Source organism: Melanotaenia boesemani, chromosome 11 (assembly GCF_017639745.1).
Source record: "Melanotaenia boesemani isolate fMelBoe1 chromosome 11, fMelBoe1.pri, whole genome shotgun sequence".
Taxonomy (NCBI): Eukaryota; Metazoa; Chordata; class Actinopteri; order Atheriniformes; family Melanotaeniidae; genus Melanotaenia; species Melanotaenia boesemani.
Genome location: NC_055692.1, coordinates 9,518,792 through 9,531,059, shown reverse-complemented (window position 1 = coordinate 9,531,059; position 12,268 = coordinate 9,518,792). Strand labels below are relative to the sequence as shown.

General features: G+C 37.1%; 1 protein-coding gene across 1 annotated transcript in view; it reads right to left on the bottom strand.

Moving 5' to 3' along the window:
* si:dkey-215k6.1 (transmembrane protein 132C) overlaps positions 1–12,268 on the bottom strand; it is a 261,090-nt gene that overhangs the window by 42,791 nt on the left and 206,031 nt on the right. The window lies entirely within an intron of this gene.

The following is a 12,268-nucleotide window of genomic DNA, read 5'->3' as shown; positions in this document are numbered from 1 at the left end:
TGTGTCTGCATGTGTGCGTGTGAGTTGACTTTCAGAGGAATTAAGCATACATGATTCCATCAGAGAGGATGAAGAAGAAATAAAAATAAATCTGCAATTATAGACTGTACAGAAAATATGACTGTAGTCATCTGATGTCAGATGTGAAGCCAATGAGGAATTGGCTTTAAATGCAATACCACCAATGACCACTAGATGCTGGCTCCAAGAGACTTCCCCATCTCTCAACAAATAAGAAATGAAACATTTTTATTATGAATCATTTATTAGAATAATTCCTTCTGATTGGTTGCGATTTCCTTAAAGATTAATCATACAGAGCAGGAGTTAATCAGCATCTGTCTCAGAAGAGGTTATTTAAAACAAGACTGTAAATCTGGGATTAAACGTCAAAACAGCATTTCATACGTGATTGCTAAATAATCTCACATAACTAGAAGAGTTTTGTAATGTCAACCCCCCCCCCAAAAAAATAAATAAAAAAATTACCAGTCATTCATTGCAATAAAATATAATTGTCTCAGCTGTTGTGTGCTGAAACACAGGCATCAATGCAAAGGAGCCCAACAGACTCAAAAAAAACTTGTCAAAACGGCAGAATCTATTGTTTACCAGTCTGAAGGGGGTACAGAAATCTGGAAAGGTGCTGTCAATCATGGCAAATCAAACTCTACATGGGGTGGGAGGGGCAAGAGGTCTAGACAGGGTGGCAATACTTTTGCTTACATGGAGAGCTTTTGATCCGATTGGACGTTCAATCAGTTTAAAATGTAAGCACATCAATTTATCCGATAGGCCTCCATTGGAATTCATTTTCTATCCGATAAAGAGGGATGGTTTAAACTTTTCCACGATCTGTTCAAGAGCTTTTGCAATACTGAGGGCAATTAGATTGCTTAAACGATCATCTACTGCTGACACAAGTACATACTTGTAAATGTGTTTGTATATATGTAATAATTACAGACATCTCAACTTTTTTCCATGATAAACTGTTGGAGCTGACATAAAAATATAAGAAGTTCACATAAAACACATTTAGCTGTGTGACTAAATTTACACATCTACATAATTGTGTTTAAACACAGTAATGTGCATTTTAAGAAGAACAGCATGTCAAGGCACAGTAACTCAGAGATACTCACACTTGACACACATACTCGAGTTTAAGCACATGTGACCAATGACAACCTGCCTGGTGACCTATCGTTCTCTGAGACACACACTGCTGTGTAACCTTTACTTAATGAGATCTCTCGCTTTCTCACGTTCTTAATCAGAAACTGCTACTTTTCTTCTCTCCTTCTTACACTGCTCAGTCTTGCCTGAAATAAGAAAACAAAACTAAATCTGTAGAGACTTTTATATAGGTTGAAGCTGAAGGAGGAGCAGAAGAGATGACAAACAGGATTTAATGTGTGAAATGATTGAAGACACCGTAGGAGAGGACAGTGAGGGACAAAGAAAGTAGACATGTATAGTACATAGCAGTTTGGCAAAAAAAGCATTTTAAAAATATAATATTTTTCCCTCAGTTTTCTTCTGCAATGGGGCTCCTGTTGAATGTTCCAGTCCTGTTGCAGCACAATGAAGTTGATGTTTATGTTGCAACGAGTTTGACAATCAATACTGTTGATGCCTTATGAGGTCACAGGAGGAAGAAGAGGCTTGGTGCATGGGTTAGAAAACTATATGGGCAGTTTAATGCTGACTGATCATGGTGCCTGTCGTGTACAGGTAAAATACTACACAAAAGACTAATTTAGACTTTTTTATTTTTTCATTTTTTCATTTTTTAAGATGGTGCTCAAGCGGCAACCTCCACCAAAAAAATGTGAAGCCTATACTGAATTGCAAAAAAATTGCAGTCAACCCTCATCCGCTAGGGGCTGGCTCCAAAACCGAGTCAGTCTCCGTAGACTCCCATGTTAAAAAGACCAACTTCACAGCAGAAATAAACATGGTTAAAGAAATGGTACAAAAAAAAAAATCATTTTAGGATTAATAGGTCAAGTTTACCTTCATGACAACTGTGAGGGGGGTGATTTTTTTTTTTTTTTTTTTACTTTAACTGAAATTTAGCATAATTAGGGGTGTGTCCTTTTGATTGACAGGTATCCAATATACGGGGCAAGAAGGGAGAGTGCAGCACATCTGCATTTTTTTTAGCCTGCTAACAGCACACCTTAGCTTTAGCACGCCTACCTCCATTAGCTGGTTAGCTACCGTTAGCTCCAAGTTAGTTTGGTTACCTCTTAGCTACAGGCAGCTTGGAGTTTGATGGGTGTCAATCATCCACCCCCACCTTAACAGTCCCTGTCTTAGCACCACCTCTTTGCCCATTTTTGGATTTTCCAGGAATAACGACACACGTGACGATGCCCAGATGGCGACAGTGGGAACCGCCTAATGAGCTTCAATATAGTTCTTCAGAAACCTACTGGTGACGTCACGGAGGCTCCGTCCATTCCTTATATACAGTCTATGATGAAGCTGCATGTATTATATCCCTCTTTAAAAAACACCCAGAATATATGAAAATAACCTGAACAATTTGGTACTAAATAGTTTAAGTTGAGCCCTACAGAATGGTGACCTGTCCAAGGTGTACCCTGCCTCTCACCTGCTATTTGCTGGTATAGACTCTAGCTTCCCTATGACCCTGAATTAGAATAAGCGGTATAGAAAATAGTTTGATATTTAAGTTAATGTGCATGCTTTGATGGACATTATTATTTTCAGCTAAACACTAAAGGTTATTAAATGTAATATGGAATAAAGTGGACACATAATGGAAGAAAATCATAATAAGGGAGTGGAATTTTAATTAGAGTATAAAGAAAAGGCAGAATTCAAACTAACACGGGACTTGGCAATTAGGAAAATTGCAGAATGAGGCTATGCTGTTGCACATATTCCACACTAATGGTGACAACCAGACATTAACCTATGACAGCTGCCTCATTTAAATGTCCACTACTAGTTGGACATGGCTTCAGAAAACATCATCTATTAAACCATTCAAAGTGCCTCATTAACCTTAATGTTAATAACAGCTTGGGTTTACCACAGAATACAAAGATGGATCAAATGGAGCTGGAAGAGAAAAGAAACAGTGGTGAAATATAGACATAACACAAGAGACAGAGTGAAAAAATAAGACCAAGCAGAAACAAAATTAGAAAAACAAAGAAAATTAAAGAGAGATAAAAACCCAGCAGGAGGAGGACTATTAGAACAAGAGTCAAGAAGACAGAGAAAGAGATAGGGAGAGAAAAGGAAAGAATTTCATGCTTGTCCAAGGGAATTATTAAGTGGCTCGTCAACAACCGGCTCCCTACCGCCTTCAAAAGCTGCTCCACAATGCACTGAGATAAGCTCTGAGGAGATGTGGGTGTGTGTGGTGAATTCTAGTGTGTCAAGCATTTGTACGTATGACTGAATGCATTTTTGTTCAAGTTGATGTGTTTCCTTGCACACCTCTCCTCATAAAAGCATGAGACTTTGCAAGACAGAGGGCGCAAGAGAGAGGGAATTAATGTTAGTGTGCGTCTGATGGTGCAAAGAGAAATAAAGTCTGGGAAACTGGCTCCCCGCTCAGCAAAGCTTATCCATGCATGTTTGTGCTTCATAAGGTGTGTGTGTGCAATTTTAAGTGAAGCAACTAGAGCGAGACCACCCATCACAGAAGCACACACACACACACACATACATAAAAAAAGCTGACAAGGTGGAAAAAAGAGAAGGAAAAAAATAAAGACTTTTGCTCTTTTGTACAAATTAAATTTAAACTTACAACAAATGCATGTAAGCACTTCTTCTTCTGTCTTTCTATATGTCTCCATTAGTCTATCAATGTTTTTTCTGTCTTTTACTTGCCTCCAATCAAATAGTAGCGCTGACATGTAATCTGCAGCTGTGTTTGCAGTAAATGCACAATGACATTAACACACACACACACACATATCTGCTCTATCTACTTCTGTGTTCATCCCTTAAATTGTCAGGTTTCTCATTTGGGGGAAATTGCTTGGAACATATACAACTCAGACTCTTCCTTTGTTTGCGCTGTGACCTTTTCACCACAGTCTAACAATCCAAACAGTGGGGCACCGAGCACAAAATTCTCCTGCTTCCTCTGCTGCTTCTACATAATATAAAAAACAAAGTGATTTGTGAAGACATGAAAAAACAACAGTAACTCTACATTGTTGATGCTTTTACAGGAGGGGGAAGTTTTGGCTTTCGGCTTAAAAGAAAGTAGTAAATTTTATTTTTCATATAGTATAGCATAGGGTAATAGGACTCTGATTTTTTACTTGTACGGTTGTGGAAGCAATGTATCTACAAACAGATGTGTTAATGGATAATTACATAATATTTGCATGTGCATTTGTTGGAAAAGGACACTGTTTTAAGTTAAAAGCAATCATTTAATCAACCATTGCCCCCTGGGTATAATCTATAACTGATACTAACACGCAGGCACACCCACACCAAAACACAACATAGACGTTGCTTAAGCCAAGTAATCAAATGGCTGTAAAAATGCACTAAAACCACAACATCTATCGACACACTTACCAATTAGCTAATTAGGCAAATTGATAATGGAAGAACTGACTGTTAACAGGAAGTTAACACATACCCTCCAGTAACAGACAAGTGATTTGATCCAGACTTAGCCCTGAGTCATTATGCAATCATTGTTTGCATTTCCCCTGTGTGAATGTTTGCATAAATGCCAGGCAGGAAGCAGTGCACGGAGGTTCAGCTTAACTCATAAATCATCAACGCTGATATGAATATTTCCTCTGACCTCTTTAAAAAGTTAACCCTGGGTTGCAATACAAAACATAAGGGTGATGTTGGCATAAGTGGAGCCATATAAATCGGCAAGAGGCTCTCATAAACCTATAAACCTAACCAATATCAAGCATTTGGACATCTGGAGAAATATAACTATGCTTGAACACATCAGAAAGACCAAATGCCAACTTAGACAAACAATGTATGCCTTTCCAAGAGGATAGAACTGCAGAGCAGAATGAAGCCGTTACAGAATAATGTGAAAAATGGATTACAAAAATACAACCTTTAAATAAAATCAGGCTTTTATCTGTTCAGGTTTTTAGTTCTATAGTTCTAGATGTGTTTTTATGAATTTAGACTAAAAATGTTGCAGTTCACTTTAATACTTAACATGGATAGTTTTATACAAGTATGCTTTTATTAGGCTTTAAAGCTCATATTTATTTATATTATATACTATTTATTCAGTCGTTGAGCACTCTTCTAAGATACCTTTGAAGAAGTTTAGACTGGGACATTAACTGTCCCAGTTAACTGACATGGCTTACACATAACAGAACGAGAATACGTCTAACATTTGGCCAACTTCTTTCAGGCTTTTCCTGCTTTCCAAGAAAAAAAATGTTCTGTTATTTAGAATAATAGCTGCTTAGAGGAGCCCATGGCTGCTGGTTATTGACTAGAAGTGCATATTCAGGAACTGAAGTAACCGCAATAATGGAGTAATCAATTATTGTTCATCTTTTCCAGATTCTGTACGGTCATGTTCCGGATTGTTCACTACTGATTTCCATCCTTGTTTAAGAACAAAAACCATTAAACTGAGAAAGCATGACGCTGTGATGTTCATCTTCATTATCACCTGGCCTAACTGGATTATGCTTTGTCCAAAATGACATGAAGAAGATATTAGGCATGAACACCAGCAAGAGGCAAGTAAGAAATAAATGGAAAGGTTAGATGAGTTAATGTTTGTAGAAGGGGAAATGCAAATATTTAATTACTGTCAAATTTGGTATCATAAGCCAAGCTGGTGTCTGACCAGTGACAGTGAAGGAGAACAGCAGAAAAAATAAAATATTAAAAGTCAACTTCTGCTTTATTATATTTTATTTATTGATTTATTGATTGATTGATTTATTGATTGATTTTATTTTTGTGGATGTTAAAAATGGCTAACACAAACTTTGTAATACTTTCAAATAATGCTAAAGATTATTTCTCTTTTTTTGTAAATATAGAGGCATTCTTATATTGTTTATATATATATATATATATGTGTGTGTGTGTGTGTGTGTGTGTGTGTGTGTGCTAATGTTATATATTTAACTCATAAATATAAATAACGCATAAAGGGGTAGTGCACCCAAAAATGTGTTTTTTGAGCTGTAAACCACAGAATTACTTAATTTTAATGAAAACTACATATACTGTTGATAAAATCTGTATTCTTTTAGTTTATTTTAAAAACGGGATTTTGTGGGTAAAAATGGCTCATCATGCTCTCTACAGGATAAAACCAGGTTATGTTTTTCATGACATAGAGAGGTTATCTACGTCACTAGAAAATTTTACAAACCCCACAGCACCTCCCTTCAGATGCAGATAGACAGGTCCTTGCCTTGCAGGCATAAAAAACCACACCAACCAACGCTAAGAAGGGATGTGAACTTATATGGTGTAGATTTGCTAGTTTCAGACTCATATTCTTTCACAGAGTTTCTAATGACGTATTCCTGCAATGAGATGGATTTGTGCTGTTGAGGGATGTAAAAGGAACACCGGACTTTATTCTTTACCTGCTGATCCTCACGTGGCGACAGTCAGCAGCTCAAATTGTGGCAACGGCAACTTACAGCAGCACTTACTGCAGTTGCCACATCCTGCTGCGAGACTCCACAGCTTTTCAGAGCTGCTGTAGCTGTTGACAGGCCAGCATAACAGCGCTAACAGTTCAGACTGGTACGGTTCAGGAGTACCTTGTTCATGTGTAGCTGAGAAGATTCAGGACGGGAAAAGTCTTCCACCTCAAAGGCCACTCTGTGGTGTAGCTGCTTTGTGAAGCTCGCTTTGCATCTTGCCAGTGAGCTAAGCTGTTGTCTGTCGATCATTTCTGCCTGTGTATCCCGACCAAGCAGCACTCTCCGCTCCCTGATCACCCCAACCCTCCCACCTCAACCCTTGCAGTTTCAGGCATTTTTCAAATTAGGCAGTGGGTGAAGTTACGCAAAAAGTAGGGTGTGTAATTACACTTCAAGCAAAGAGACTCCTCAAAAATTTTGTTATGCTTGCATAATGACAATAAAGATCTTGATTTTTTCAAGGGAAAATAAAGCTCTGCAACTTTTTGACAGCTTTTTAACTTTAGAATATTTGTCTCTTTATTCTCAATCTGCTCAGTTTCACAGAGTTATCACCTCTTTTTTTCTTGGAAAGAGCCTTTGCCAAGAAGTCCTGTAAATAGTCTGGGTTTGTTTTCTGTTTTGGAGTAAATGAGCTGCGACTTGGACTAATATTGTGATTCAGCAGAGATGCTGACCTGGACCACAAAAGTCAATATTGTTTTCTAAAATAATTAGAGATTGGCATTCTAAGATGCAAACTCTTCTATCTTCAGTATCACATCCCGTTCCAGTGTCTTGTAATTAACGTAGAGTCTATGAGTTAGAGTTTTCTTGTAATTTAATGATTTGATTAAAAGATTGTGTTGCGTCCTGTGATTCCGATGCTTAATGTTTCACACACCATGCGTCAGCCTTTATATGATTAAATGTCAGGCAGTCACAATAGGAGACACAGGCTGTTTAAAAGACAACCATTAGCAAAGCAAGAAATTAAATACTAAAATTATTTTCTATCTCTCTTTTCTTTTTTGTACTGTAATCTCTAACTTTTCTACAACACCAACCTGCTTCTTGACCTTCCTGCCACATCTAACATCTTTCTCACAGCTTTTCTGTGCCAGCCATGATTATCTGCTCCCCTCTGTGTCTGACAACTGTTTTCCTGTGGATTACCCTCTGCAGATGTCCTGATTTCTGCTGATTTTTTATCCCTGATTTAAACACATTTTGTGAAACATAAAATTCAGAATCTACCAGCACAGCCTTTCTTAACATACCAGGCCAAACTGCTGAATCTGCTTCTGGACTAAGTCCTTGAACACCAAAGCTGTCTTTCCTGGTGTGTTTGTTTTGTCAACACCCTAAGAGTACTCTGTAGTGTGAGTGGTAACCCATAAAGGGACTCATAAAGTGAGGAAGATTGCATTATGGCAAACACAGGGAAAGAAAACTGTAAAAATAAGCATAACATGGTTGAAGTATTGAAGAATAAATGACCAAATAAAGAAAAAGAGAAAAATGGAAAAGTAAAAAGTGAAAGCAAAGGGAGAAACTTTGGAGAAAGAGAAAGAAACAGATGAGGGTTGGTGACAGCTGGGCGAGCTGCCTAGACAAAGCAGAAGTTTTGGACAATAAGTGTGTGTTTCAGTGAGTGTGTGTGTGATATGTCAGGGATAAATGGCTATTATCGCTGTGACAATGTTAATTCCAGCTAGACTACTAGGCCCGAGGAGCTCTGCCTCATTTATTTGGCTGCAACACAGTTGTGTGTGGTTACGTGCATGTTTGAGTGTGTTAATGCCACTTTTCTATGTTGAGTGTGCATATGAGTGAGTGCGTTTGTGTTTTTTCAATCAAATCTATGTTAAAGGAATTACTTCAGACTAAATGCTTGAGAAATGTAGGATTTTTTTTTCTTTTTGTGATTTATAAGACTTCAAACTAGTCATACCAAATCTGAGTAAAAGGCAAATTTCTACTCTTTCAAAGGGGGTTATACTTCTGTAATCCATGCTTCAGTGCAATGGGAAGTATGACGTTTTTCCTCAAGTTTGCCGGGGAACATTGCTGAGAGAGTAGGGCTCCACAAGAAGTAGCAGTGAAATGTCCAAAATATTCTTTATTTCTTAAAGATAGCATGATTTTAATTAGTCCATGACCATTTAAAATAGTACAATCTGCTAATTTGCAGTATCGGAAATTTGAGCCTGCACACACTGCTTATCTGGAAATAGGCTAGAGAAACTGACTGAACCTGAATTTATGGGTTGCTCATGTGCAACCTTGCCTGCTATCATTTTCATCATCTGCATTGGTCAACCAGGTCCCTTCGTAGCAGAATGTTAGCATTCCTAAAAAGTGCTGTCCTGCACACCACGATCAATCTGTTAAGAAAAGTAGACAAAGTAGTTGGAGCAGAACAATATGCGCCTCTTGTCTTTAGGAGAAGCTGGAGGTGAATTATTCTCTGCTGTAGTTTTCTGAGAAAATAGAAGTTTTGTTAATGATTAATTGTAAAGAAAGCTTTGGAACAGCTAACCCAAGACCTGCCTGTCCAGTGAGTCCTGATCAGATCACACAGGTGGATGCTAACACCATGAAATCAATTATGTCATCTGCAGATCTGCTACATGTAACATACAGAAAAATTTTTGTTTACCTATTCTCTGCCATTTACTCTCCTAAAATAGTTTCACTTATATTTTCTACTTTGTTTCATATTTAAAGACTTGGATTCATTTCAAATCCCACCTTGTTTTCCCCGACTCCACTAGCTCATCATCCGTTTTACTGTGTAAATACACTCCTTAGTGTTTTTTGTCCAGATTGTGTGAATACTATTTGCTTTTCTGTGACTGTAAAAAGAGATCAATTTTTAAGTAATTTATGGACTGCATTGTCACAAAATTACATACTCAAAAGCCTCTTTATTAAAATAATATTGGTAATCACACATCCAACCTAAAAAAACAAAATAAGAACCACAGTCACTGCCTCCGCTTACAAACACCATCAGAGATGTCAGTTTGTGTTTAGCATAACTTATAATTTTCATCTGATTGGGATTTTACATCTAATCAGAGCTGAGAGCAAGCATAGATGGACACCGCTGATCGTTGTATTAATAACGAAATCACACTGTGTGATGAAACATGTCCGACCAGCTGGTGGGTGGAAGCAGTGTGAGACTGTAATTGTATCAGGTATCTTCCTAGTGTGAATGTGTGTAGTTGTGCTGAGGTAACTCTCCTCGTAGCTGCTGTATAAATGACATTTAATTTGTATTAATTGACTAGTACTTACTGAGGCCCCTGATATCTCTTTTTGTGTTTCAAAGAAAATGGGTAGCAAGAGCAGGTTTAGGTCAACTTTAGAAAAAAAGAAGTCACTGAATGAATATATAATTTGGTCTGTTTTAGCTGCTAGACACTGAACCTGAGAGAGACTCTCAGACACCTCTCAGACCAAAGCGGTTTTTTTAGATTAAAAATTGTTGAATACTATTAAAATAACACACACACACACACACAAACACACACATCCTACTACAGTGTTATCACTTGGAAATTGAAATAGAAGTGTGTCTTTATATAGTGGAAAAGCCTCCAGGTAAAAAAAAAAGAAAAAACACAAAGAGATGTTCCATGTTTCCAGGACGGGTTGTGTCAGTCTCTTTTAACATATCTGACTTTTTGTCTCTCCTCTTACAAAACCATCACATCCCACTGCAAGATCTCCAGTTGCAAATTTGGCTTTCACTGCTTGAGAAAATGAATATTTTATAGAAGAGCATGAGAGGAGATTGAATTGCAGGAGTTTTATGTTCAGCACTTGAGACTTATAAGAGTCGACTATCACCCTAATTACATGTACTTTTTTAAAGTTACTCTTCACAGTTACAAGTCGTCACTGTCTGGATCCAGGAATTTTTAAGAGGATTCTTTCTTTTGGGAGATGGGAATAATTTAGCTATTGCAGCTTCTAACCTCATAGAAATGCCCAGAATGATTGGCAAAAAAAAAAAAAAAAGAAAAAAGAAAAAAAGACGATATCATGGTAGATGTTAAATTGACTAATAGATTCAGAAAAAAAAACGTGAATTTCTTCAGTAACTTTAAGAGACTATTATACCCATTTGCTTAATCTTGGAGTGTAAGGGGATGTTTCCAGGATCAACGATTCTAAATAAGATGTGGTATCTATCCTGATGGTGGAAATAGTGATATTAGCTTCAAGTATGCAATAGTGTTGAAATGGGGTTAGTAACTGGGTGGGCTTTTAAGCTTTTTAGGTTTTTTTCTCAGGTGAGTATCCCTATAGCCTGACATAGACTCTCTAAGTCCTTCTAGTATTTGTGAAGTTAATAAAGTTAATAGTTTAGCCTTAAAAAAGAAATAAAAAAAATCTAAAGGAAGCTTTGATACTTTAATAACCATGTAATTTTCTATGCTTAAAGCTAACTATCTAGTTTAGATAGTTTATTAGTTTAGTTTATTAAGTTTATTTTCTAACATTGTAAAAAGAAACAAAGATAAAAAAGGAAAAAGAAAAAGAATACTGGAAATAAATTATATAAAAGTCCATACTCAATAACAATGAAAAACAACAACCCTCATGATCAATGTTTCCCTGTTCTCTGCCGCTGGTGATTCTAGTGCATTCATAGCTTTTTGAACTTGGTGGCCAGTTTCAGGCTGTCACTCAATGTCCCACCTGCATGCCCATCTGACATGACACTAATTGCAGCTTCTAATTATAACAAGATACTAACAAGCCTGTGTGGGTATCCAAGAGTCAATCACCTTGTCTTTTGGTTAATTAGCTCACCCGAACCTTCCTTCTTCCAGTCCCAGTGCCAGAGTAGCAAACAATGGTTGAAAATATGGATAAACACACAGAAATGCACAGTCAAAATAAAGAAGAAAACGCTAATGGAGCCAACAGGTGGCTATTTTTAGATTAGTAGTGGTGGTACGACGCACACGCATAGTTAAAGGAGGTTATTTGTTTGTTTAAATCACTGCTGAGAGCATGAACATTAGATTTAATTTCCATAAATAACCCTGGGAATTGAAACACAGTTAAAAATAAATAAATAAATAAATATGTTTTTATTTAAAAAAAAACATTGAAATGTAAATATACTTATTATACATACATACACCTTATTTACTATGTTTGGTTTTATTTTTATTTTGTCTGATTACATGTTTTGTTATTTGGCTCCTGCTTTTTGTTATGAGGTATATTTGTATTACTGTGGTGTTTATTGGAAGCTGAAATGACAAGAAGCATCAGTAAGATACTAAATGTAAATATAAGGGAGATGACATTTCACTTTCCTTTTCAGAAATTAATGAAACAGAAATAAAGCAGGGAGAGACGGAGGGTAAGGGAGAGACAGGGACAGAAATAGATGGATGAAGCTAGAGAGGTTGAGAGTGAAAAAGGAAAAGAAGAGAAGGAGATGGACAGAAGCAGGAATTAAATGGAGGGAGTGGACTGTAAAATGAGAGAGTAATTTTGAGGAGTCAAACAGAGAGGGAGCGACAGAGAGATAGAGCAGGAGGGAGGAGGGATGAAGACATTTGGTAGATATGAAAGCTAACAGC